The following is a 27,354-nucleotide window of genomic DNA, read 5'->3' as shown; positions in this document are numbered from 1 at the left end:
ATGGAATACTCTGCAAAAACTCTGCAAATAATGCTACAATTAATGTACAAATTTAAAAGCAGCCACAGTATATTTTTAGATAAGGTGCAATACAGCAATGTGGGGTGATTATTTAGCAATGGTTGGATCTGGATTCAGTTCAACAGTCAAATAAAGTGGGAAAAACAGCAGCACTTAAAAGTAGTTACAAGTGCATGTATATAACAGCAGCACTTGTATATTTCAAGATGATGTGTAATGCAGCATTGTGGAGTACATATAGAGCAGCGGCTGGATTTTGATTCAATAGAAAGCCTCATTGATCAATGGTCTGGTCACTCAGTGATTGTGAGGTTTAATTTAAGCTAGGATAAGTGCAATGAATTAATGACTTCCAAGCTACTAGTACTACAATATAAAAGGAATTCAAAAGATTGGTTATAAGGGCCCTTACTTGTGAACTGGTAGGTGGCACATTATATTTGAGTGTATACATTATATAGTAAGTAGCAAATTTTTTTTTAAAGATTGTTATAGTGCCAGTTATGCTCAGCGATTTTATAGAAAAGTTATTGAATAAATATTATTGTAAAATGGGCTACACTAGTTGTGACTTACTAGTTTGTACTAGCAAGTGTTTTTTTTTTTTTTTTTTGTAAGGCAAATCTATTTGCTACACAGCTTATCAATGGTCCTAATATACATAATTAACTGCAGGTCACCGAGACTCCAACAGGTACAACAGTCAGTAAAGGTGCAGTAAAATGCAAAACAGTACATTAAACAGTGGATTAGCGCTTTTGTTTATTAATATAAATTTGTTCAGTTTACATTATTGTACACATTGCCAAGTTTGGTTACAGTTATTATTGCATTAGCATTTTCTTTTCTTTTGCACTGCATGTTCATTTGCATTTCATGTTAATTTCTATTCCATTTCATAGTATTCTATAGTATTCCATTGCTATATAACTGCATTATAGCAGATTGCATTGCAGAAAAATCATGTGTTACCAATCTTGCTTTAATATGAACCTATAATGCAGAAGAAGCCATAGTCATCTGAATTAGTGCCATGGACCTCTGGCCAATCACTGACAGAGATGCTCCCTAAACCCAAAGTTGAGGAGCAAAAACAGAAGAAGGCCAAAAAAATGATGCCCCCCCCCCCTCCATTAAACTGTTGGAAACAATATTAGCTAGCTCCTTGATAACATTACAGAGCTAGCCACTCATTCATCTAAACAGCCAAGGAGTCACAGTTATTTAAATGAATAAAGGCCAGTAATAAATGATTATACTACACTACTGGCTAGAATTGCCAGTCACACATCTCTAAAAGCTTGAGCCTTGGGCAGCCAACCACTTCACTCTGCCCTAGGTTTTGGAAGAGTATATAACTGGCACAGTTACTGTACAGACTTTTATGCCTGGTTATTTGGTTACATGCACTTGTTGCTGTGTTCCCCACATACCATATTAATCTTCAAAATGCCATGCCTCCCAATCACAACCATGTCATACATCACAACACCAGTGCTATGCCACCCATACTTGGATAATGTCTTATGCATTCCTACATCAGTTCATCCCTCTCAACATCCCGCTTAAAATTTAGTGTTGAGATCTGCAAGAGAAGAGCCCATTATTTAGAGATTATACAACTGTTCTAAGTATTGTTTGCCACTAAGGTTGCTGCTTCATTGCTCCAGGGCACATTGTATTAAAATAATCTTTTCAAAAGTGCAGCTTCTAAGGGTACACCAGCAGCAGAAACGTTTAGGTTTTACCGCTTTGTTTTTTATTCTGAGTTGATGGGAGGTTGCTATGTATGACTGGAGTGCAGTGGAGGCTTGCTCCTGAAAAAAAAAGTTTTTGTTCATTTTTTGACAGGATGAGCTCCCAACAGATTGCAAACATGAGTTGAGCTCAAGTCAAGTTGGCCATCCAGAACTTGTAGATGATGTAGTTTTATCAGTTTAAAACCATGTTATTGCTAACTTTATTCTGTGTTTTTTTTTCTTTTTTCTGCTTTACCCAGTACTGTTCCTCCATTGTTCTCTCTCTATTTGTGTTAATAGAATGTTTCCTTTTTCTCATCATTTTTTCTTGCCACCATGATCACGTCTTCCAGGAAGTTGTGTTAGATTTTCTTGTGATTTATGTTTCGCTAATTTGCCTGAGCTAAGGTTTGGGGCCTAATTAAATGTTGTGATCTGTTTGTTCAACCTCCCATGTGTGTTTCCAAATGCTGCTGCACTTTTACTTTGGTGTGACTTGAATATAAAGATATTACAAAACTATGCTTTGTTTGTCGGCTCTTAAATTACATTAGCAAACATTTTTGCTTAAGACACCAGCAGTTCAAACTGGTAAGTGAGTGAGTGATAATCAAAGTAATAAAAATTGCCTTAATGTATCAGACAAGAATGAACAGTACCTTGCACCGATAACTGCTTACCAAATTCTGTCTCCATTTCAAAACTAATTGCACAGCTTATCTAAGCTGTGTATGTGTATTTGTTTATGTGGTAAAAAAACAGCTGCACACTGCAACTTCAGTTAACATTTGTTAAAATAGATACTAGTTCAAATCTTGAGATGGTCTCATGATTTCCGTAAAATGTACCAATGCTGTTATGATGAAATGTTAAAAAATAGTCAGTATTATTTTGTACACTCATTTCAATGAACATGAGTTAAATTTGACAAGTACTTTCATTTTCCCTCACCGGAATGAACAGAGTAAAATATAAACACAAAAAAAAATCTGTTTAATTTCTAAGCCCAAGTCTTGTCCTATTAAAGAAATGCCTCAGAAAATGTGTTAAATTAAGATCACGCTGGTGGTATTTCCTCCCCCACTAGCACCAGTGTTTGCTGCCAATTCTATTACACTACAACAAAGGGGGGAATAAAGAATATGCATGTTCCTTTGGGGGAAGTGGGAGCACAAACTTCAGTCTGAGCTTAGGGACAAAGACACCTAAAGATTAACCCACCATCTCAATTAACACCTTATATAAAAATCCCAACAAGGTCAGGGGATCTCCCTGCCAGCATGGTCAATCTGTTTCGGCTGCCTTAATGGAAACCATCAGCAAATGCAGAATTAACACCAGTTCCCGAGCCCTCAGCAGTAGACTCACGTCAGATTAAACCAATGCATGAAGGAGATATGAAAAGCATTTCTAATGAGGGTCCAAGGTTGCTGGTTAAAATGCAATCAGATTTTTTTTCTGCCAAGCGCTCTCTCCAAAAAATTAATTAACCACACTCATGCTTTTTAAATCCTACCTGCAAAGATGCTTTAGTAGAAACCTGATAACAAAATATCTCCAACCATAGCTCATCTACTTTAGAAACAGATTAAACTAGGTGTGACCTTTCTAAAACTCAAGAATGAAAATTGCTTTAGTAAATGCATACTGATTTGCTGCTTGAACTGAGACTACCATAAGTGAAGAACAGTTTTATTCAATTTGCTCTCAACTAACCATAAATCTGATATTTCGTGTTTCTGTAGACAGACTAAAATCAACAACAGTTGTTGATGAAACTGGACTAGTTCAAAGCATGCTGTGCACATATGCTGTTTTAATCATATGCATTCCTTTTTCTAATTAGGAATGGATCACTGAAAGTATAATTTTCCAAGGAAAATACATGTTAAGGTATCCATTAGTAGAAAAGGACACAAATCATATGTATTTGCTTTTGAGACATTTTTTTTCAGTAAATAAAGCAATGAAGTTTTACAATTATTATTGGAGATAGGTTTTACCTTAGTTCTGCTAGCTTGATAGGCATGAGTTTATGAGATGCAATACATTATTTTTAATTTAAAAACTGTTCTTCCGGTACAGTAAAATGCTTAAAAGACGCATTTCTATTAATGCCACTGACTATAGAATGCTGACAGTGTGCTAAATATCAATTAAGTAAATATCACTATGAAATATGTGTCAAAAAAAAAAAAACAGTGAAACATGAAAACTAATGAAAGACACAAAATATTATCAATATATTACTTTTTAAGCTAATAAAATAAACAGAAAAAAAGTATATGACAAACTAATATGTTCTACTCTTTATATAGTGTTATATGTACTAGATTATTATACTAAATTAAGTTTAACCTGTTTCTATAGTATGGACACATTATTAACTGGACGGGTTCTGTTAAAACCACCATATCAGATAAGGATTGATTCAGTAACATCAGATGGTTGAAATGACTAATGTACTGTCATGTGGCAATGAGGAAGCTGGAGAATGTTGCAGAGGCATCCATCATATAGTTCAGCAAATGGTACAAAACCACATGCATGTGATACTGCAGAGCATGGTAGCAGTACCAAATAGCCATTGCTGAGTCAGAACAGCAGGCATTAATCACAGGGGGCAGTAGATCTTCTTTTTATGTGACGCCCATACTGTTTTATGATCAATATATAAATCAGCTATGTTTGGAAGAAGCTGATAAATCATGGTTAACATGCTTCTTTAACTGGAAAGGTGAAAGGTGAAACTTCATAATCTAATGTATCGAATATTCTTCCTCGTCATTCATTTTTATTTATTTATTGATTTATCTGTTTGTTTTACATTTTTATCTGATTCCTTTCTACTCATTGCTGACTAAATGCATTGTTTCACTTATTGACACCTTGATTATTTATTGGCTTATGTGTTTTTATGTGATAACTGAATATTGCTCACTGGATAGGTAATGCCATATATTCTGTGGCAAAGTGTAATTTTAGAATGAATAAGAAAACAAGACATCATCTGAGGAACATAAAAGAGACAGAAGCATGGATAAACTATTAAAAGTTGTAAGTGTAGTAATACAATACTGAGCAGTTATTTATGACTAGCAACTTTTTCTAGCACTATTCCATTATAGCCAATGTACACAAGCAGGCAGCAAACAAATTATGCAGCAAGGTATGCCATATCAAGGGAATTCTGCAGAAAATTGTGTTGTAATTAGTGTTTCAGTGGCAAAGACAGAGGGAGTCAAAGACAATTAACCTCAGTAAGTTACGGCAAGCTAAGATTAGAGCTTTCTCCCATGAGCAAGAAAGCAAAGTATAAACGATAAAGGGTCTGAGGTATAAAACATAAAGAACGGCAACAAAAAACTTAGGCCGCTATGCTAATAATGGAATAAATGCAAATTGATGTCTGATCAGTTTTACAATACAAGGCATATGCAGTAGTTTTCAGCATTTCAAAGCTGTTCAGTTATTTTAGTTAATTTCACCCTAGAATATATACACATCATATTTAACAGAATATTGATTGATAAACCATAGCTATGTTATCTGGCAGCTTGTGCAGTTCCTTGCTAAAAAAATCGAAAGCAGCACGGTACAGTCACCACATAGTGTGTGCTTCAGTTGTGACTACAAATTCAGTATTGAAATTCATTTATGAATCTTTATTAGCCTTGCAATTACATAAAGCAATGTTGGTACTGCGTTTTTGCACCATTTTGCCCCTGCCCAACAGCTTCCACCAAGCTCCTTTGCCCCACCCTAGTTATGACTCAGCTGACTGACAACTAGTACTGATATCTTAATGTCTGACATTTGCTTTTTAATCAATGCTCTTAATGTGTTCTTTTGTTCCATTCCATGTATTGTATGCTTATAGATACACTAAACATGAGCATTGACAAAAAGCCTTAGTAGTCATGATTTCTAGTGCTCAGAGTATACAGACTGCGTGTGCTTCATCGGCATTATGTAATTTATATAACAAAAATATCATGCCACTCCATTTTGCTCTTATTACTCAGGCTTAGACATAAACCTGATGTAAATCTGATTTAATTACTGTTAGACCCTTTGACAAACGCGTCTATATCACGTTATCGAAAGTTTGCTTAATCGAATCAATAAAGGTCGAACTTTATTGATCAATTAAGTAAAACATCGAATAACATTAAACAAAAAACAAATTAAAAAAAAAAAAATGGCGTAGGCAGGGGGGAAACCCCACTGCACCCCCCACACACACACACCCCAACTTAAATATACCAACTCCGACACTGCACTACATTGAGGTAAACGGAAATCTCCCCTTACGGAGATTGGGAGATTTCCATTTACTTGCATGATGTTCTTCACTTTCGATATTGTCAGCTTACGACAATGTGAAGTAGACCCTGACAAACACCAGTGTCACATTTTAGTATATGCCTCACATTCTCACTGTAAGAACATCATGGACATAAAGAACAAAAAAAAAGACTGAAATGGATTAGGTTTTCTTTACTGTCTTACACATTAACATTTATCTAGCAGCTTTATGTCACTACTTACATAACAGGAGTTATCACGTTTAATGACATACTCTAATAGTCCTTTAAGTTTCAAAACATAAATAGCTGTTATAACATTATAAAGTTAACATGTAGCTGTTATTTGTGTTGATAAACTATGTGAATTGGGAAGGGCTTCTGCATGTAAATACAGAAACAAGTTTCATGGGTGCATCTCTATGATGGCAGTTTCATTCAGGTTAAAAAAAAAAAAACAGAGAAGTCCCAGAGATATTCCTCTTTCTATTTTAAAAGGAGATGATTAAAGCCTTCTGTCTTATCTCATTCCAGTAACATAACACTACAGGTAGGTATGGGCAGGTCAGGAGGTAAACTTCTCACTGGCATTATTGTACATCTGAAATTCCACACAAGTCAAATCTTTTTTGCCATTTAGATAAACAGTCAGATAATGAGAAACCAATAAATCTTATTTAATTTGAAGAAATATAATCAAGAAGGAGTTGTAACTGAAGGAGATCTATAGAACATAAAATGGAGGTCAACTATATAGCCTTTGGCACAAAACCATAAAAAATTCAGCAACCAATCTGAATGCATTTATCTGCACAACACTCGGTTACATTATAAAGCCCCTACATATGAAATGGCAATAAACACAAAACTACAGTCTGATTAAGGATATAAAATGTTTAATTTGCAGGAAGAATTCATCAAAAGTCAATTCATCTCTCGTGGGTGGCTAAATTTCTGCTTTAGAATGCTTTATTTAATCTATTTTGTTAACCAGGTTAGCCCAGTTTGTGAAATGTTTCCCTTTTGAGATCAACATGGAGAACTGTCTGGTTAACTGATTTGCTTGTTCAAACAGTAGGCAAGTGAAGATTGAGGGAATCAAAATTATTAACCACAGGGAACAACAGCCCATTAACAACTTGCACCCTTAATCCTTACATGATACATGGGAGCCAGGCCATGAGTGAATTCTACAGTTTTCCATCCAATTATCAAAGTTTCCTTTGACAGGGTTAGGGATGAACTCTGCTTCATGTAGATGGGGAGCTTATCCCATAGTGCAGGAATGCTTTGAGATGCATATTGATCCCTACATCAGGTTCTATTTATGTTGCAGGCAAAGTTCAGGTCCTTGGACCAAGTTTTTTTGGTGTTGCTTTTCTTGCAGATGATTAAGAGAACCATCAGAGCTGGATTTGAGGATTCCTTATATGCTAGGCATAGTTCACCTCTCAGTAACCTATAGAAGACTGAGTATAGTGATAGGAACTTAAGGTGATCTGTGTAGCACAGGGTATTCATTCTCAAGATTCTCCTGCTAAGGAACCTTTGAGGGCTTTCCAACTGCTGCAAGTGCCTGGCTAGGTGCGTGCCAAAGGGGGCATTTACTCAAGGATAAGTCTGGTAAGAGCTGAACAGAGTGGTACTATGAATTCCTTGGACCTGGGTGCCATACCCTTGCTTGTCAGCTGGTTGACATAGAATGATTTTTCTTAGTATTTTGCCTATGTGTTAATCAAACGCAAAATTGCTGTCTACATATGCTCTCAAATCCCTAACTATCAGATCAACTCTTAGGGGTACTTTATTGATGAAGAAGTTAGCTTGGTTAGACACTTTTCCAAAGGGCACTATAATGCATTTCTTTGCACTGAGTTTTAAACCATGGCTTTTGCACCAATCATTTGTTTGCATTAGACCCACTTGTAAAATGTTGGTATCATAGGGTAATCTATGATAGCTCCCAATTTACAATCATCTTTAAACTTGTTGAGCAAGAGGCCTTTGACATTAACCTTGACTTTGCAGAAGTAGATGCCAAACAGAAGCAGGTCAGACACAAAGCCCCGGGGTACTCCGTTGCCAATCAGTTTCTTGGTGGAGGTGGTCTCACTGATCCTGAATGCTTGGGTCCTATCTGTGCTGGTCCTATCCAGCAAGTTATGTAGGGATTTATGACTAGTTATGAGAGTTTATCAGCAATACTTGAGTGGTCGCCTGGTAAAGGTAGGTGGTATACACTGTTTTCCCCTCATTCATAGCCATGGTGACCCTCTTAAAGAAGTCTAACTGGGTAAGAAGGCAAGACCTTCTCTTAACAAAGCCAAACTGAGATAGGTCCAGTGTCTGTAGGATGCCAATGTCCTTGTTGAGCTTTTTCATGATAATTTGTTCCATGGCTTTGCATATTAGACTTGTCAGACCACTGAGTCTGTAGTTCCCAAGGTTAGTTGATGGTCTACCCTTATGAAGAGGGATGGCTGTTGTGGCCCTCAATTCACCTGGCATGTAACTTGTTTTGAGGCTATAGCTGAACAGTGTCTCAAGTGATCCTGCCAGATCATGTTTTAGGCTCTTTAGGAGGCAACCGGGGATATTGCTGGGGCCCAGTGAAGCAGTGTTTTTTTGTCTTAGTGATAGGGGATATATTACAAGGGTATTGGGGAGAGAGTTGGGGTGAATTTACAGCTAAATTTATCAGCCAGAACTTTTGCTATCTCACCCTGGTCAGTGAAGGTTGTGCCATTTACCACCAATCCTGTATACTGCTGAGTATTACCTTTAAGATTCCTGACATAACTGAAGGACTTGTAATTGTCCTTAGACTGTGAGGATATCCTAACCTAATAATTGGCTTTTCTAGACGTCATTAGATCTCTTAGTTTATTGTTTAGTTAAATCAGAGAGCTCTTGTCTCTGCCAGAGTTGCTCTTTCTGATTTTGGCCATGACTTGTTTATTTTGTTACTATTTATTTATTTGATTATTTATTTATGCTATTACTTTATTAATGTAAATTCTGTATTGTATGTGAAATGTCTTATATGTGTAGCTTTTCTCCCCGGAAGTTCACTGAAAATGGTCACTACTGGCCCAGCTGGAGCATCCTGGTAAACAAATGCAAATAACTAACTAAATAAATAAATAATAATAAATAAAGTACATACTATACAGAATATATAAATGAAGACATTTAGTATAGACAATTAGCAGATTACATTATGTGTGTGAAGCATTTCATGCAGTAGATGCAGTGCAGCTACAGAAATCAAGTTAAAGTCTCTAGGCAATTAAACATAGCACATTTTGGTAGTGATATAAAAGTGAGAGGCTAATGAGTACAGTTACAGAAATCAGTTAAAGTCTGTAAGCAATTAAGACACAGTAGCAAATGTATGTAGTGATATAAAAGTGAGATAGACTAAATAAGTGGTTGTGATTGTCTAGACCAGGGGTCTTCAACCTGCGGCTCTGGAGCTGCATGTGGCTCTTTCACCCCTCTGCAGTGGCTCCCTATAGCTTTGAAAACTGATGGCCACTCCTACACACACACACACACACACACACACACACACGCACACAGAGTGATGGACTTGAAATATTGCTCTTATAAATTTACAAACTTGCTAGTATAACACGATTTCTGCTGCCATGCATTCCATACACACAGAGCAATTGAGTGATCCCCTGGCATAAGCAGCATCTCCTGAAAGGTTTCCATACCTCTCATACCTCTCAAAGTCTTACCACAAGAAATCTGGACAGAACCACAAATAAAGTGGAACAAAGGAACAAAAATAGGGACAGACTTTAAATATTGCTGTTATAAACTTAGAAACTTGCTAGAATAATATGGTTTCTGTTAGCATGCATTTTACACACACACATACACACACACACACACACACACACACACACACACACACACACACACGCACGCACGCATGCACAGTTACCTCTCAATTGTGCAGATTTTAGCAGAATGTCCTGACTTTTGCCTCATATTTTTTGTCTGTTTCTCATAAAATTGTGATGTTCTGGCAAATCATTGAGGGCAAAAGTCAGAAAAAAATAGAAGTTTCAGACTTCATGCACTTCAGAAAATTCATGCTAATGCAAAATCTGTTATTCTATTATCTTTTTAAGTTTGTAAGAGCAATATTTAAAAAGTGTCCCTATTTTTGTGGCTTTGTGCCCCATTATTTATGGCTTTGTCCAGATTTCTTATTGTAAGAGGTCAAGAGATATGATACACACACATATACACACACACACACACACACACACACACACACACACACACACACACACACACACACACTGAAAGTGATTGAGCAATCCCAACAAAGGAACAAAAATAGGGACAGATTTTAAATATTGCTCTTATAAACTTAGTCCTTTTATATTTAGTATAATTATATATAAAATGTTATACTGTGTTATCTTCATTTTAGGGGTCAAATATGGCAGAGTAGTTAAATCATACCTAAGGTATGGAAGGTGAGAAGCAGAGGAGTAAAGAGGGAGGATGGGAGTAGGTTAAGTTAGGTTATATAGCTTGTCAAGGTTAAGGATTCCACCTGTGTGGTTTATTTTTTGTGTTAGATCTGGGCTTACATTTAGTTGGTATGGTAGTCTTCAAGTAGTCATTTACATGTTTGGATAGGGTTTCTGTAAATATTTCTGCATAGGTAACTGTGTTCTCAGGGTTTTGAGGAGCTGTGAATCTTGACAAACAATCCTCTAATAGGATGTAATTTGCTTTAGTATATTTACTAACTGTTATAAGTTTTAACTGGGTTTTCCAGGCTGAATTTTATTTCAAGGGAGACAGCTTTGTGGTCCAACTTCACTTATGAGGACATGATATGTGGGGTTGGAGAGGAGTGCATTGCTCTCACATGTTTGTGATTACTAGGTCCAATATGTTTGATCATCTGGTTGGAGAGTCCACCATCTGGTCTAGGGTGTTTGAGCTGATAAAGTCCAAAAATGCAGTGCCTGTGAGTTATAGGCAGTGTACATTTCCCAGTCTATAGAAAGGCAATTAAAGTCTGCCATGAATCGGGTATTTGGTTGAATGGTGAGTGCCTCTAGTAGGTCTACATAAGAGCTTTGAGCTCCGTGGTTCATAGAGGTTGACCTGCAGCTGGCCAATGCTTTGCAGGGAACCTTGTCTATGGGGACTTGGACATGGATGAGCTCCATGGCATCATCCTGTTTTACCAACCTAGAGTTATATTTGCTGCTAACATAGATTGAGACACCTTTAGCCCTTGTCTATGCTGCTATTTATCTAAATGTGTGGAAGACACTGTAGCCTTCCTCTGCTGAAGTACTTTCTGTGGTTTTAAACCAAGTCTCAGTAACAGCACAGATGTTTACATTCTCCAGAGAGTGGAGAGCTTTAGGGTGTGGAGTTTTTTGTTTAGTCTCTCAGCATTGAGCAGTAGCACCTTAAGGTTGCTTTGTGTGTGTGTGCATGTGTGTGTTTGTTTTAATGGCTGTGCTGGCAGTTTTGTCATTTTGGCATTGCCTAAAAAATTCTCTAAGGGCATGAAAATGAAAACCATTTTATCCAATATCTAAAAGGCCAAGGGAGCAGGTGCAGACCATCCTTGGCAAAGCAAAGCAAAGTGGTCTGTTAACTATGTCCTCCCATGCTGATATATATTGGATTCCCCTAAAATGACACCAGAAACTAAGCCAATTAATAAAATCAAACATTTCTGTTCATATTCTGGCATCATCCTTGGTGAAGGCAGAATGCTGCTCAATAATATATATTCACAGAGACCCATAATATCTGTTTTCATATAGACCAGTGAGGCAAGCTTCAGTTCCTTAACACACACATGAACTATGATATGAACCACATTGATACCTGTGATGCAGTGCCCTGAGTGCATGTATGACATTGTGGATCCTACTTCCAGAAAGGCAACTAATCGATATCGTCTCCTTGTCATTCCCTGTAAGAAGAGTATGTGTGTGTCACAAAGTAGAATTCCCTATGACAAGAGTACTAGGTTATGTGCTTGCTTGCCTTATGGGCTTTGTTCTTGGAACATCATTGGGTCTAGGTTTATATGTAGTGTTAGTTTTTGCTTCTGGTGCGTGCTTTAGGGATTGTTGAGGGTAGATGCTGTAGATTTATAGCTTACAAAGCCTTTGAGGATTGAACAAGTTTCTTTAAAATTCCTCAGCATAAAAAGGTCTAAATGTGTGATGAACAATAGGTTTAAAGGATGTAATATGTGTGTTTTTGATAACCTTCTTGTTAGTATGAGTTTTGCCACCAAAGAAGATATATATGTACATCTCTCACATACTGCATTAGTTTATTTAAAGATTAAAATCTCCTCAGTGTTCTCTGCTGTTACACTCAGTCACTGTCTTCCTTCATAGAGTAGAACCTGCGGTCACTGTATCTGACCTTGATACTGCAGGAGCTCTGCCACAAGGCCTTACACCTACAGGTTTACTGAGAATTTTGTCATTGTTTAATGTAAGCGTATTAATCATGAAGAGCCTTGCTGCTTATTAACTTTAATCAGTTAAATACATGCCTGCTCTGTGATTAAAAGTTTCTGTGAAATAGTCTGTTCACTCTAAGGACCTCCTACTAAGTAGGCCACTTTTGCTTGCCCAGTAGACTATACTGCATATACCAGTTATTTAGTCTCAGGAAATGACAAACAACCTGTTTTACTTGCATCTCTTTGTCAATTGCTTTTTTTTCCTGGCTATAAACTGATTGCTCTCAGTTATTAATTGACCTGAGGGTGGGATTTTCACTGTAGTAGAAGTATTGCTAAATATCCCCTCAGTGTTGTCTCCTCTTAGACTCAGTCACTATCTTCCGTCATAGAGCAGGTATGTGTAATATGTTATTGCATGTCTACTTGCTCTAAGAATGTGTAAAACAGTGAAAAGACTTTGGTAGTGTGTTATATTTGTAACGCTTTCATTCAGATCAGATAAGCTTTATGTATGCTAGCATTTTTCCCTTTAACACATATGTATGTATTGTGAGTTGCTGGTGTTCTGGTACATATATTATACTGTTTTGATGTACTGGTTAATCCCATGAATGTTCGCTACATGATGGCTTTATATTGTGCTTATCAGTGTAATGCCATGTTCTGATAATTTGCTCAATACATCTGTATATTTACACTGTATTACTGTGGTTCTCTATCAGTATACTGGCTAAAACTACTTTGAGCTTACATTCATGCACTTTCTTATCATCACTGTACTCATGTTTCCACTGTATTTTCTTACTCTGACTTACTTTTGTCCTTTCTCCATCTCTTTTTTGCATAATAAATACTACCTTTATTGCCTCAATATAATTTTACAGTTCATTAGAGTTTTTTCTTTCTTTCATTTCAGTGCCTGCAGTCACTACATTTGACCTCAATACTGCAGGAGCTCTGCCACAAGGCTCCAAACCTACAAGTTTGCTGAGAATTTTGTCATGGTTTAATGTAAGCATATTTATCATGAAGAACCTTGCTGCTTATTAACTTTAATCGGCTAAATGTATGCCTGCTCTGTGATCGAAAGTTTCTGTGAAATAGCTCATGCACTCTAAGGACGTCTTAATAAGTTGGCCAATGTCCCGTTTTGCTTGACCACTAGATGATACTGCCTATGACAGTTATTTAGTCTCAGGAAATGACAGACAACCTGTTTTACTTGCATCTCTTTGTTAATTGCTTTGTTCTGGCTATAAACGGATTACTCTCAGTTATTAATTGCCCTGAGTGTGGAAAAACTTCAGAATGATTTGCAATCATTCTAAAAAGCTAGTAAATGAAGACAGAAACTATACTTGTAGTATAATAGTAAACACAACCCTAAAAAATTTTGGACATCCATTAAAGAATTCTTAAAACCCAGGCAAAAATTCAAGCCAAACTCCTCTCCCTATAACTCACCATTCAAAACTGGAACACAGTTCAACTATTTTTTTTTCTTTGCTTGATTATACAATTTATATACTTTTTATTGTATTCTGCTTATTTATAGGTTCATTGTTAGGTACTAGGCTATTGGCTTAAGTGCCTAAGTAAGTCTAGCCAACAAAGTTCCCTGGCTTACGCCACCCAAGAAAGTTATTTTCCCATGTCACTGTCGAGCAGAGCCACAGAAGTGATCCCTGGGGTGTATTTCCTATTTCCCATCCACTCATCAAGATATTTATTGAAGAGTGCTAATGAGAAACTTTGCTTGACATAGATGGGTAGCTTGTTCCAGAGTATGGAAAGTCTCTGGGATAGGAATCTATCCCTCCAGCAAGTCCTGCTTATGGTGGTGACAAGGTTTAGGTCCCTAGAGCATGTAGCTTGGAGGGATTGTGATTTCCTTAGGTGTAGCATGTCCAACAGCTCTGGGTTTGACATAGCTTTATATGTTAGGCAGAGATCACCTCAGAGTAGGCGATATGCTACGTAGTAAAACTGGAGTTTTTTGAGATGGTCAGTGTAGGGCATCAGTTTGCGGCCAGTAATCCTCTTTGTGAGGTACTTCTGTGGCCTTTACAGCTGCTGCAAATGTCTTGTGAGGTAGATTCCAAAAGGGGCATTGTATTCTATAATGGGTCTGATGAACAATGACTTCTTTTTTCCTGGATGAGAACCCTTTTGTGATGAGGTGTGCCACATATAAGGACTTCCTGACTACTGTGGTGATGTGATTATCAAAGGAGAGACTACTGTCCACCTGGGTCCCAAGGTCTCTTATCACACATTCGGTGTTATGTAGACTGCTGCCTATGTGGTAGTTCATGGGTACAGATTTTTACCAAAGGGGATGACAATGCACTTTTTGGCATTGAGCTTGAGGCTATGGCTCTGACACCAGGCATCTGTCTCAGTGAGCTATAATTCCAGAATGGGGGTGGTGTTGAAAGCCTTGGCGAGGTCAAGATATGCTGTGTGAACCACCTTACCCTCGTCTACGGCTTTGGTGACTGCCTCAAAGAAGTCAATCAGGTTCAGGAGGCATGATCTGCCTTTCACAAACCCGAACTGGATGGGCTCCAGAGTTTGGTGGATGCCAATGTCTTTGTTTTTGAGTTTCATGATGATACATTCCATGGCCTTGCAGACCAGGCTCATCAGGCTAATAGAGTGATAGTTCCCAGGATAGGTGGTGGCTCCCCCTTTGTGGAGTGGGATAACTGCTGCTATGCACCATTCAGTGGGCACAAAGCCTGATGTGAGGCTATGATTGAACATGGTACTTACGTGGGGAGACAGTTCGTTCTGAAGTTTGTGTAAAACGAATCCTGGGATGTTGTCCGGTCCCATGGGTGATGTCTTTTTGTCTTTAGAGAGTGCAGCTTTTAACTGCATAGTTGTGATTACAGGGACTCTAATTTCTTCCTGTATTGATATGAACCCTTTAGGGGGTGAGAGGGGGGTAAAGTTAGCACTGAACCTATCTGCCAGGATGTTGGCAACATCAGTTGGTTCTGTAATTTTCATGCCATTATGCTGTAACTCAGTGCAGATCTGGGTGTTGCCATTGAGACTCTTCACATAGCTATAGAATGCTTTGTGGTTGTCCTTAGAATCAGTGGCGATTTTATTTTTGTAGCTAGCTTTGAAGGATCTTATAAGGGATCTCAGCTTCTTACTGAGGCTGATCAGGGAGCTCCTCCACTCATGGGAGTTTAATACTGTATTTAAGTACAGTATTAAATACTGTATTTAAATTTAATACTGTATTTAAATACCGTAAACTTTGTACCACATTTGTGCCTTACTGTGTCTGTTATACTATATTTTGTTGTTGTTGTCACTCTTGCAAAGCTTTTTTCCTACTATTTTCACTATTTGCAACGTAATTGTTACTACTTTTCACTGTTTGCAAAGCATCTGTTCTGTTTGTTCTGTTTTCCAGCCAAGCAGGGTTTTAAATAACTGATTTGTCTTCTGTTTAAAGCATTCTTTAGTGTCTCCTTGCTGTGTTTCTGATGTTTAAAACATTTTTAGTGTCTCACTGCTATTTGTCTGCCATTTAAAACATTTTTTAGTGTTTCCCACCTACATTAGTGTAGCTGGTAGCTATAGCATAGCCCAAATACAGGTTTGCTGCATCTGGTGTCTCGCCTTCCAAGCCCTTAAGGCATAACACTCAAAAACAAATTTTCTTGTTCTTGGAAACACACTAATGTTCTACTCACCAGGTTAGATGAGGAGAAAGTCACTCTCAGCTGCCTGCCCAGTGCCAGGATTCATCAGATCATGCATGCACTCATGTCTCTCAGCAACAAGTACCATTATGATTCTGTCATAGCTCATGTTGGAGTGAACGACCTGAGATGTACCTCACTGGACTATATGAAGAGAGACATGACTGAGCTCTCTGAATATGTGTCCCAGGCAAGTATGTCCATATGCTTGATCAACATATTACCTTTACCTAGAATGATGCTACAGTATAAACAAAAAAGTGATTGATTTCAACAGTTAGCTTAGTTTTTGGTGTCATCCAAATAGGATCCAGTTTCTGTCAGCCTGGGATGCCATGGTCGACAAACCTCATTGCTTTGCCAGAGACGGTTTGCACCTGGCAAAGTTAGGCTTTCTACTGCTGGCAAATGCTCTTGCCTCCCCCATAGTGCCTTTTTTTGGAAAGGTCTCAAAAATAAAATTGCAGACATGAAAATTGCCAACAATAACAAATTAAGGGTCATGCTGTTAAATACTAGGAGCTTAAACCAAAAACTGCGCACCCTGAAAGCACATCTATCACTGGAGGATGTAGATGTCTGTGCAGTTACAGAAGCCTGGTTCATGGCCTCAGAGAGTACCCCAGCCTTGCAAGGCTACAATTCCTTCCACACCTTCAGACCGCAACATGTGAGAACCAAAGGAGGTGTTGTTTCTATCTATATTAGAGATAAATTCACCGCCCGACTAGTTAGAATAGACAACTCCATGGAGTTACTCCAAGGTCAGATTACTATGGGTAAGACCCCCATTCAAGCCATAGCTAGTTATAGATCCCCCTCCATGGATCATGATGCGCATGAGGCCTATTTGACCAAACTGGAGTCAATCCCAATATTGCTAAATACTCTGGTCATGGAGGATTTCAATTATCCTATCATCAACTGGGAAATCTACTATAGCCCTAACTCACTTGTGCAAAAGTTCCTTGACTTTGTTAACTCAAATGCTCTGGAGCAAATTGTTCAAACCCCAAGAAGAGGAACAAACATACTAGATCTGGTCCTCACTAACATGACAAACAGATGCACCACTGCAACTGTGGAACCCTCATTAGTTAAATCTGCCCACAAATCAGTCTCCTTCTAAATGGCACTCACAAAGGGTGAAGTCAGACTAAAAAACTTCACCAAAGCAACTATACCTTCCTAGGAGAAGGTATAAATGCATTCCAAGCCCCATCCCCAGCCAGAAGTCATAACTACACCAAAGCTTACACTAAAGCCCTGTACAATCACTTGTTTAAGTGTATAGACTCAGCTTTTACACACAAAATCAAAGCCAAAGCCCCAAGTAAAAAAAAAAAGGCATCCAGGTGGACATCTAGCATCAACAAACTTTACAACAAATGCAAAAAGTTGCTGTCTAACAAAACTAAGGTGAGATAGCAAACCAGCTAATGGACAGATTTGGTGAAAATTTCACACCGTTATCCCCTCCAAGCTTATCACAACACTTGCCCCCATCTCCCCTCACTTTATATATCCAAAGAGCAGGTTATTAAAGCCTTGTCTAAGACAAAAAAACACAATCAGTATGGGACCAGACAACATCCCAGGCTGTCTTCTTAACAAATAAAACATGAGCTAGCATCACCTTAAGTACCCTATTCAATCGAAGCCTAACCACTGGCCTTGTTCTTGTGGAATGTAGAGCTACAACAGTTGTTCCCTTCCACAAAGGCAACTTAGCAACAGGCCCAGGGAATTATAGACCCATAAGTCTGACCAGCCTCATCTGTAAAGCCATGGAACATATCATCATGCACCTCATAAATAAATAAAGCCATAGGCAAACTCCAAACCCTGGATCCGTCCCAATTCAACTTCTCAGAAGTTCAGGCCAAAACTAAGAAGCTATGGTTAACTGAGTTTGTGGATGACTGTAAACCGGGTGCAATTACCGAATCCCCAAATTATGTCAGTATACTTCAGGAGGGTCTTACACAGACCAAGGACTGCTGACTTAGTCACAGTCTCAAACTGAATGCAAAGAAATCCATCCTCATTCCCTTCAGTAAAAACAATGTCCCTTCACACTATAAAATTAACAACCATACCCTTTGTACCTACGAAGTGGTAAGAGATCTGAGATCACAAGTAGACTGTGACCTTAACTTTGGCCATTATGTGTCTACTGTAGTAAGGAAGGCTTTATATGTAGCACACTTGATAAGCAAAGGCATTGCCTCTAGAGCAAAGAGGTTATAACCCCTCTATACTCATCACTAATCAGGCCCATAATTGAGTATAATTACCCTTTTGGCATGTACCGCACAAAGCACCTACAGCAACTGGAGAGACCTCGAGGTTTTTAACTAAGAAGATCAAGGACTCAGTATCATATAGACTTCTTAAGGCAGACTCATGCCTGGCTTACAGAGCAATCTCCAACTCAAACCTAATGAATTTGCTGTCCATCCGTAAATCAAAGGGGAACTAGAGCTACTTGTTCCAGGGACCTAAATACAGCCTGTGATGTGAATAAGATATGCTGGAGGGACAGATTTGTCTCCCAGTGACTGCAGTGTATTTGGAATAGGTTAATGTGAAGAAGAGCACCACTATGACACTGTTCAAAAGGAACCTGGATGAGTGGATGGGACACTGTAAATTCTTACTGAGGATAGTGCCCACAACCCTCTTGGACATGGGCAGTAATTAATAAATACAATCCTGGGTATTGACTAGAGTATCTATGGTATTTCATAGGGATGAAATGGCTATGCTTGAAATTACTACTGGGTCGATAGCCTAATAACCTCCTATAATCCTATGGTTTTATAGATAGTATAGCATCTCTAATCAAGGATTCCTCAACATCTAATTCCAACCCAGCCCTACAGGTGCATATCACCACATCCACTTTCACCTTCAAACCTGTGACTACATTCTGTATAAAACTGCTATTAAACAAACTTAAAACATGCTCTTCTTCAGCTGATGACCTTCTAAGTGAGTACTTAAAAACAGCAAGCAGTGAATAGCATTACCTATCCTGTCTCAATCCTTTTAAATAGGTCAGTCCAGGAACTCCATGTTTCTTCTCTCTGGAAAAAATGACAAATTATCCCTCTGCACAAAGGAGGAAATTCAACAGACATTAATATCTTTAGACCTATAGCAATGTTATTTCTCCTCACCAAAATACTTGAAAAATGCATTCAAAAACAATTGCTAGACTATCTCCTACAGGAAGAACTCATGTCTTCTGCGCATTGACCTTCTAACCTATATAGATACTGTCAGTAAAGTTAGATATAATGGCAAACTAGTCTCTTCCTTATTTCTAGACTTGTCTAAACCCTTTGACACAGTTTGTCATAGCAAAGTTCTACTTCAAATGTCCTCAGTAGATCTCTCTCAGCCCACCCTTCTGTGGTTCAAAAGCTACCTGTCCAATATGTATTGGTCAGTAAAATGGCACTCTATGTTTTCTCCTTAACTCCCAGTCACTATCGGTGTACTACAAGGGTCTGTCCTTGGTCCCTTCCTATTAAACATTTTCACCAGCATGCTATATACATCCACACAATAGGCCACGCTAATACAATACATAGATGATTCCATTCTCATTTGCACATCTGACAATTTGGTACACCTCCAAAATATTACTCATGAATCTTTAACAGCCACTGAAACATGACTTCATAACTCACAACTCAGCTCAACCCAAAAATACCAAACTACTACTTTTTTCCCCCAAATCCCTCTCATGAAAAAATACAATTTAAAGTCCTCTCCTGATAATACAGTCATTAAAGTCACTTCACATAACAATCTATTAGGGGTGATAGTGGATGATAATCTTGGGTGGCCACGGTGGTGCAGTGGTTAGCATTGCTGCCTCACAGCAAGTGGTTCTCCGGTTTGACCCTCGGCTGGGGTGCCTTCTGTGTGGAGTCTGCATGTCCTCCCTGTGGTCACATGGGTGTGCTCCGGTTTCCTCCCACATCCCAAAGACATGCTGTAGGTGGTTGGACACTCTAAATTGGCCCTAGGTGTGAGTGTGTGTGTGTGTGTGTGTGTGTGTGTGTGTGTGTGTGTGTGTGTGTGTGTGTGTGTGTGTGTGCCTTCTGTGGAAGGTTGGATGCCGGGCTGGCAACTCGACACCGTAAAACTCCACTGCCAATCATGAGTGGACAAGGTGATCTGCTGTGGCAACCCCTAACTGGGAAAAGTCAGAAGAAGAAGTGGACGATAATCTTACATTCAACCTGCATATACAAAATTGCATAAGAAAAACTCATCAAAAACTAGGGATGCTTTACAAAGCCAAAATCTTTCTCACTGACTCAAGTAAACACTTACAACTACTTATCTTCTCCACACTCGTTTTTATAGTACTCCCATCCTTACTAATCTCCAGGGTTCACAAAACTTAAAACAAACAATGCAATAACAAAGTTGCTAAATTTGCAGCACATTCCCCTTTCAGAACCCACAAGCCTAAATTGGTTAGAACTGCCACATCACCTGACATATACACAGTTTCTTACCACCTATAAAATTATCCAGCATCCATCTGGCAGTCCAGCACTAAAAAAAATTTCTAAACAACTATGTTCTAAGTCAGTCATTGTGATCCAGTGACTAAAATCTTCTGTCTGTCTACAAACCAAGCAAATCTGCTGGGCATTGTCTGTACTCATACAAGGTTTTTAAGACCTGGAAATACTTATCTGTATCCAGCAGGTCTATACCCTCCTTCTCATCTGTCAAAACCACTCTGAAAGACTTTCTGTCTAAAATCTGGCTCTGTTTTTGCTCAAAAGCAGGATAAGCTATACCCCTAAATGTGAGCAAATACCTTTTCATTCCATATACCTCCTTAACCGCCATTCTTCACTTACTTCCTTACTGTATCTAATTCTCTTACCTGATCTTCTCCCTAAAGCTAGTATAGTCCAGATCCCAGGCTTTTCTGGTTTCAAGACTTTATTTTCTGTGTTCAGAGCTATCCAGACCTTACTGTGGTAGAGGGACGTCCTACTGCTTACCAGTGGGAGTGATGAGCATTGTACTGCCTATCTAACACTAGAGGAGTGGTTTCCAGCTGTAAAATTGTAATTTTATTAGCCATTTTCGGCTGATTTCTATCCCGTTCAAATTTGTGGCTTAAAAATGCATGTTTTTGCATGTTTTTCACATTGTGCAGCACCGCGGGGCTACGGTTCAACTATTCCAGGTGCCAGAAAGTCTGTTCTTCAAATTTTCCCTTAGAACTAGCTAGTTTCTCAGTATTAGCGCTAAAATCTAACCCCTGTGACTTGCACTTTCTCTAGAACCTGCTGGAAAGCACTAGGAATCCTTAAACTCATACAAGCACTCAAATCTCCTAGTTAATAAGGAGAAATTAATTGTAGGCACTAAACAGCTTATAATTGCAAAGTATATTGCAAAGGTAAGGGAAAGCAGCTCTTGTACTTTACAAAAAAGCACCTAAACAGGCATGTCCAAGGGTCAGATTATGGTGATTTCTCCTGTCCACCTGGTGAATCTGGGCATACTGGGGCAATACAGCAACTGCCTCATGTACACAGACAACCCTCTCCTCCTACCACCCAGCACTACAACCTGCGAGAGATGCACTTACATAGCCAAACTAGAAGCAAATCTCTCTCCAGCCAAGATTGTGCTAGACAGTTAAGAGGAGAAGGTTCACAGCTGCACTACACCTCAAGCAATACATAGCCCTTCAAAACCCACACCATCAACACCCACACATAGCAACACTAAACCCACATATGTGGAGGCCCTTAACATTAACCTGCCCAAGCAACAAGGACCTACAAAGCTGAAATGCAAACAAACACCAGTCACAACCAAAGTGGCACATAGCTCACAACACCAGTGTACCACCCAACAACAGCCCCTAAGGCAAGACAACGTACCCAACACTTTAGTCATAGGTGACCCTATAGACAGGCACACTGATGTCCCACTCACCAGGCTGAACAAGGAGAAAATTACAGTCAACTGCCTGTGGGGTGCCAGGATCCTCCACATAATGCATGCACTCAAGTCACTCCACATCAAGTACAAATATGACTCTGTCATTGTCCATGTCGGAGTGAATGACTTGAGAAGTACCTCCCTGGACTACATAAAAAGAGACATGGAAGAGCTCTCGGATCATGTGGCCCAGGCAGGTATGACCCTAGCCCTGAGTAGCTTCCTGCCTTCACCCAGAATGATACCACAGTATAAGGACAAAATGATGGACTTCAACAATTGGCTAAGCTTCTGGTGTCATTCAAAGGGGATCCAGTATCTGTCTGCCTGGGAAGACATGATTGACAAACCACGATGCTTTGCCAGAAATGGTCTGCACCTGTCACCCTCTGGGATTCAGGTTACTGGCTAAAGCTCTTGCCAACCCTATAGTGCCTTTTTTAGGCAAGGTTCAAAGGACAAAACCATCACCATAACAGATACAAGCATGCAAAATCTGAAGGTAATGCTACTCAATGCTAGAAGTCTAAACCTCAAAATGCACTCTCTGGAGGCACTCCTAAAAATAGGGAACGTCGATATCTGTGCAGTAACTGAGACCTAGTTCAAGGCTCCAGAGAGCACCCCTGCAATACCAGGCTACCACTCTTACCACACTTTTCGGTTGCCAAACCAAGACCGAAACACTAAAGGTGGAGGAGTGTCCATATCCACCAAGGATATTCACACCGCCAGGCTAGTTGCTCAACACAATGCATCTGAAATTCTCCAGGTGCAACTAACACTAGATAGGACTGCAATCCAAATTTTAGCTTTCTACAGATCCCCCACCATGCCCCAAGATTCTCACTATACCTTTCTAAACATACTGGAAAATATTAAGATACAACCAAACACCCTAATACTGGGTGATTTCAACTACCCTGCCATTAACTGGAAATACCACTACAACTACCAACACCTTTTCCCAATGGTTCTTGGAATTCATAAATTCCAATGCCCAGGATAAACTAATCCATTGTTCCACCAGGGGCTCCAATAACCTAGACCTGGTCATTACCAACATGGGAGGAAGATGCTCCACACCAGTGGTCACCCCATTTGTCAGGTCTGACCACAAGCTAATCACCCTTGGCATCCACATCCCACTCCCACCCCCCAAGTAAGGAAACCTCTGTAAAAAACTTCTCCAAAGCCAGCTTCATGCTACTCAAGTCAGAAGTGACAAACTTCATGACACCCATGCAGACGGGAGCTGAAAGTTCGACTGCTGAATCCTACACTAAGGCACTGTACGAGCACATCCACTCGTGCATGAATCGTGCCATCCCAAATAGAACCAAGACACCCCCCTCCAAAAAAAGAAAGCCAATCTAGTGGTCCCCTGCCATAAACAAACTATACAACAGAAGGAAGAAACTGTTGCAGAAAAGAGGAAAATCCCAGGATGCAAAAAACTCCTTTACCAGCCTCAGTAAGAAGCTAAGATCCCTTATAAAATCCTCCAAAGCTAGTTACGAAAATAAAATTGCCAAAGATTCCAAAGACAACCACAAGGCATTCTATAGTTATGTCAAAAATCTAAATGGCAATGCTCAGATCTGCTCTGATCTACAACAGAATATACAGATCCCAAGGATATTTCCAATATCCTGGCAGATCAATTTAGTCCCAACTTCACCCCACTCTCACCCCTAAATGGCCCATCTCAATACCAAAAAATTGCCAAACTCTGGTAATCTCAGTCACACAGGTAGAAACTGCACTTTCCAAAGCTAAGAATACAGCATCCATGGGACCAGATCACATCTTGGGCTGTGTAGTACATGAACTACTAAATGAACTGGCACCTCACCTAAGTGTAATGTTTAATCATAGCCTCACCTCAGGTTTCGTGCCCACTGAGTGGAGCACAGCTACAGTTATCCCACTCCACAAGGGGGGGATCCACCTTGGATCCCAGGAACTACTGTCCTATCAGTCTTCTGAGCCTGATCTGCAAGTGCATGGAATGCATTATCATGGAACTTATGAAAACGACATTGGCAACCTTCAAACACTGGACCCCATCCAGTTTGGGTTTGTGAAGGGTAGATCTTGTCTCCTGAACCTGATTGATTTCTTCAAATCAGTCTCCAGAGATGTGAATGAGGGTAAGGCAGTCCACACAGCCTACCTGAACCTTGCCAAGGCCTTCAGCATCATCCCTCACTCTGGAATCATAGATAAGCTTACTAAGCTGGGTATAAATCCATATGTCACTCGATGGGTTGCCAACTGGCTTACTGACAGAACCCAGACTGTAAAAGTAGCCAACTCCAAATCCAACTCCAGACAAGTGACAAGTGGAATACCTCAGGGTTCAGTACTGGGACCACTCTTGTTTGGCATCTACTTCTCTGAAGTACAGGCCAACACTAAGGCACTCTGGCTAACAAAGTTCGCAGATGACTGCAAACTGGTAGACATTATTGAATTCCAAAATTATGTGGATATTCTGCAAAAGGGCCATACAGAAACAGATGCTTGGTGCCAGAGCCATGGGCTCAAGCTCAGTGCCAAGAAATGTATAGTTATCCCCTTTGGGAAAAACCATGTACCCCTGAATTACCACAGAGGTGGCAGTACACTAAACACCAAAAGTGTGATGAGAGACTTGGGGACACAGGTGGGCAGTGGTCTCACCTTCGATAAACACATCGCCACAACAGTCAGGAAATCCTTCTATGTGGCACACCTCATCATTAAGGGCTTTTCATCCAGAAAAAAGGAGGTCATTGTCCCACTGTACTCATCCTTCATTAGACCTATTACAAAGTACAATGCCCCATTTGGTATGTACTTCACAAGACATCTGCAACAGCTGGAATGGCCGCAGAAATACCTCACTAAAAGAATCACAGGCCTAAATCAGATCCCTATGCTGACCATCTAAAAAACTCTAGCTATACTCTGTGGCATATCGTCTACTCAGAGGCAATCTCTGCTTAACATACAAGGCCATGTCAAACTCTGAGCTGTTGGACATGCTCCACTTAAAGCAATCCCAATCCCTTAGAGCCACACGCTCCAGGGATCTAAACCTTGTCATCACAATGAACAAAACATGCTGGACGGATAGGTTCCTGACCCAGAGACTCCCAATACCCTGGAATAGACTGCCCATACATGTCAAGCAGAACACCTCCTTAGCCCTCTTCAAAAGAAACCTTGACGATTGGATAGGAGATAGGAAATTCACCCTGGGGATTATGTCAGTCGCCCTGTTAGACAGGAGTCCAGGGAAGTAAATATTGTGGGAAAAAATATCCAGGGAATTGTTATGGCTAGGCTTGTATAGGCCCTAGGGCTGATAGCCTAGTACCAACCTATGAACCTATGTACCATAAGCCTGTTTTTCCCTCACTTCATATTACAGTTCCTATTTCTATTAGACTAACTTACCTTTAATGTCTCTACAAACTATCTAACATTTCTCTAAATATTAAATTGTCATATACCTTGAATAGATTGTTAATCAATGTTTTTGTATTATGTCTAATTTGTTATAATTATTTAAACTGCAGATGGTTTTGTTTTATTTTTAAAGATTGTAAAATTATTGTTCTTAAAATGTTTTGTAATAATTTTTGTCTCAGGATGCCTATGTCTACCAAGCTGGACACAAGAGTCATTAGTAAATTGCAAATCCATGTTGGCAAGACCTGTATTAGAGTTGGGCTGTGTTATGCTTTAAAGTCTTGGTTTTACAGAGTCACCTGCAAAGTGTCCAAAGTGAATGCTAGATGTTAGATACAGCTATGATCTGAGTGCTGTATGACACTACCTTGCTGCCCTAAGATTAGCTCCATGCAAAGACTTTCTGTGTTATGGGTTAGTACTAGCTTTATAGATCTGCTACTCTACAGGGTACTGCTAACCACCACTGAGCAGTGAATAGTGCCATAGAATTGTCCCTAATTTATAGCAGACTGAAAAAGCGGAAAACTAACTCCTGTGCCCTCTGGCCAATAACCAGTGAAACCAAAAAGCTCCCTGGAATGTCTCTGAACTCAGAGAGACAAGGTTAACGCATACTGCCACAAGATGGATGATCTTGGAACTTCTTCATGTAAAAGCACAGCAAAAGTAGGTCTCAAGTGCAGATTAGCACCCAACTAAGTCCATAAAAAGGTGTCTGGCTGATGCAACAATCTCACTTTAAGCCTACCTGTATTTCGCAGCTCAGACTGGCCAGGCTACTTTACTACTACCATTAGAATAGCAATCCCAGTCTTTGTAATGTAAAAACACACTATATAGATAGACAAAAGTTAAAAGATATCAGAAACAACTAACTAGTAACTACTACTAACTACCTGTAACTAGCTACAACAAGTAATTCTCACTTTAAGCCTCTCTATGTGCTTCCTAGCTTGGACAGATCAAGCATAACTTGGACAGACCAGGCTACCTTTCTACTTCCAATAAAATTGCAGTCCCAGTCTTCTTAATGTAAAAACACTCTTTAGTTAGCCACAAGTGAAAAGATACCAGAAACATGTCTAACAACTAGCTAAAAGTAATTGCAAGGCAATTCAAGCCAAGCCAGCAATGAGAAGCACCCACACTTTAATGCAATTTCAAAGTACATTAACAGTCTAAGGGGGTGGCCTTCCAAGTTTCTTCTGTCTGTAACCCGTAAGACGAGTAGAGGGGATAAGACTGGGAGGAGCTTTAAGGGCCAGGTATAGAATGGGGGCAGGATTCTCAAAAGCCTTCAAGTATGAAAACAAAAGCAGAACTATAGAGGATAGGAGGGAACCAAACTCAGAAAAACACCGAAGCTCAGCATTGAAACCAAAAAGCAATACAGACTTTAAAAATACATTAAATTGATAGCTTTGATATCAGATAAAGATCAAAAAACACATAAAACTGATTTAAATGGATGGATAAGGGGCAATTATGGATGTACAAAAATACTTCTGTGAATGCAAAACAAATGTAGTCCAAATGCTTTTGTTATCAGCTTGTAGCAGTCTTAACAATGAGACAGTAGACTGCACTTCTGATATAAAACTCCAGGGGCTGGGTTAATTACCATA

Source organism: Protopterus annectens, chromosome 7.part0 (genome assembly GCF_019279795.1).
Source record: "Protopterus annectens isolate FY-2018-M chromosome 7.part0, PAN1.0, whole genome shotgun sequence".
In the NCBI taxonomy this organism is placed as follows: domain Eukaryota; kingdom Metazoa; phylum Chordata; order Ceratodontiformes; family Protopteridae; genus Protopterus; species Protopterus annectens.
This window is presented reverse-complemented; position numbering follows the sequence as displayed.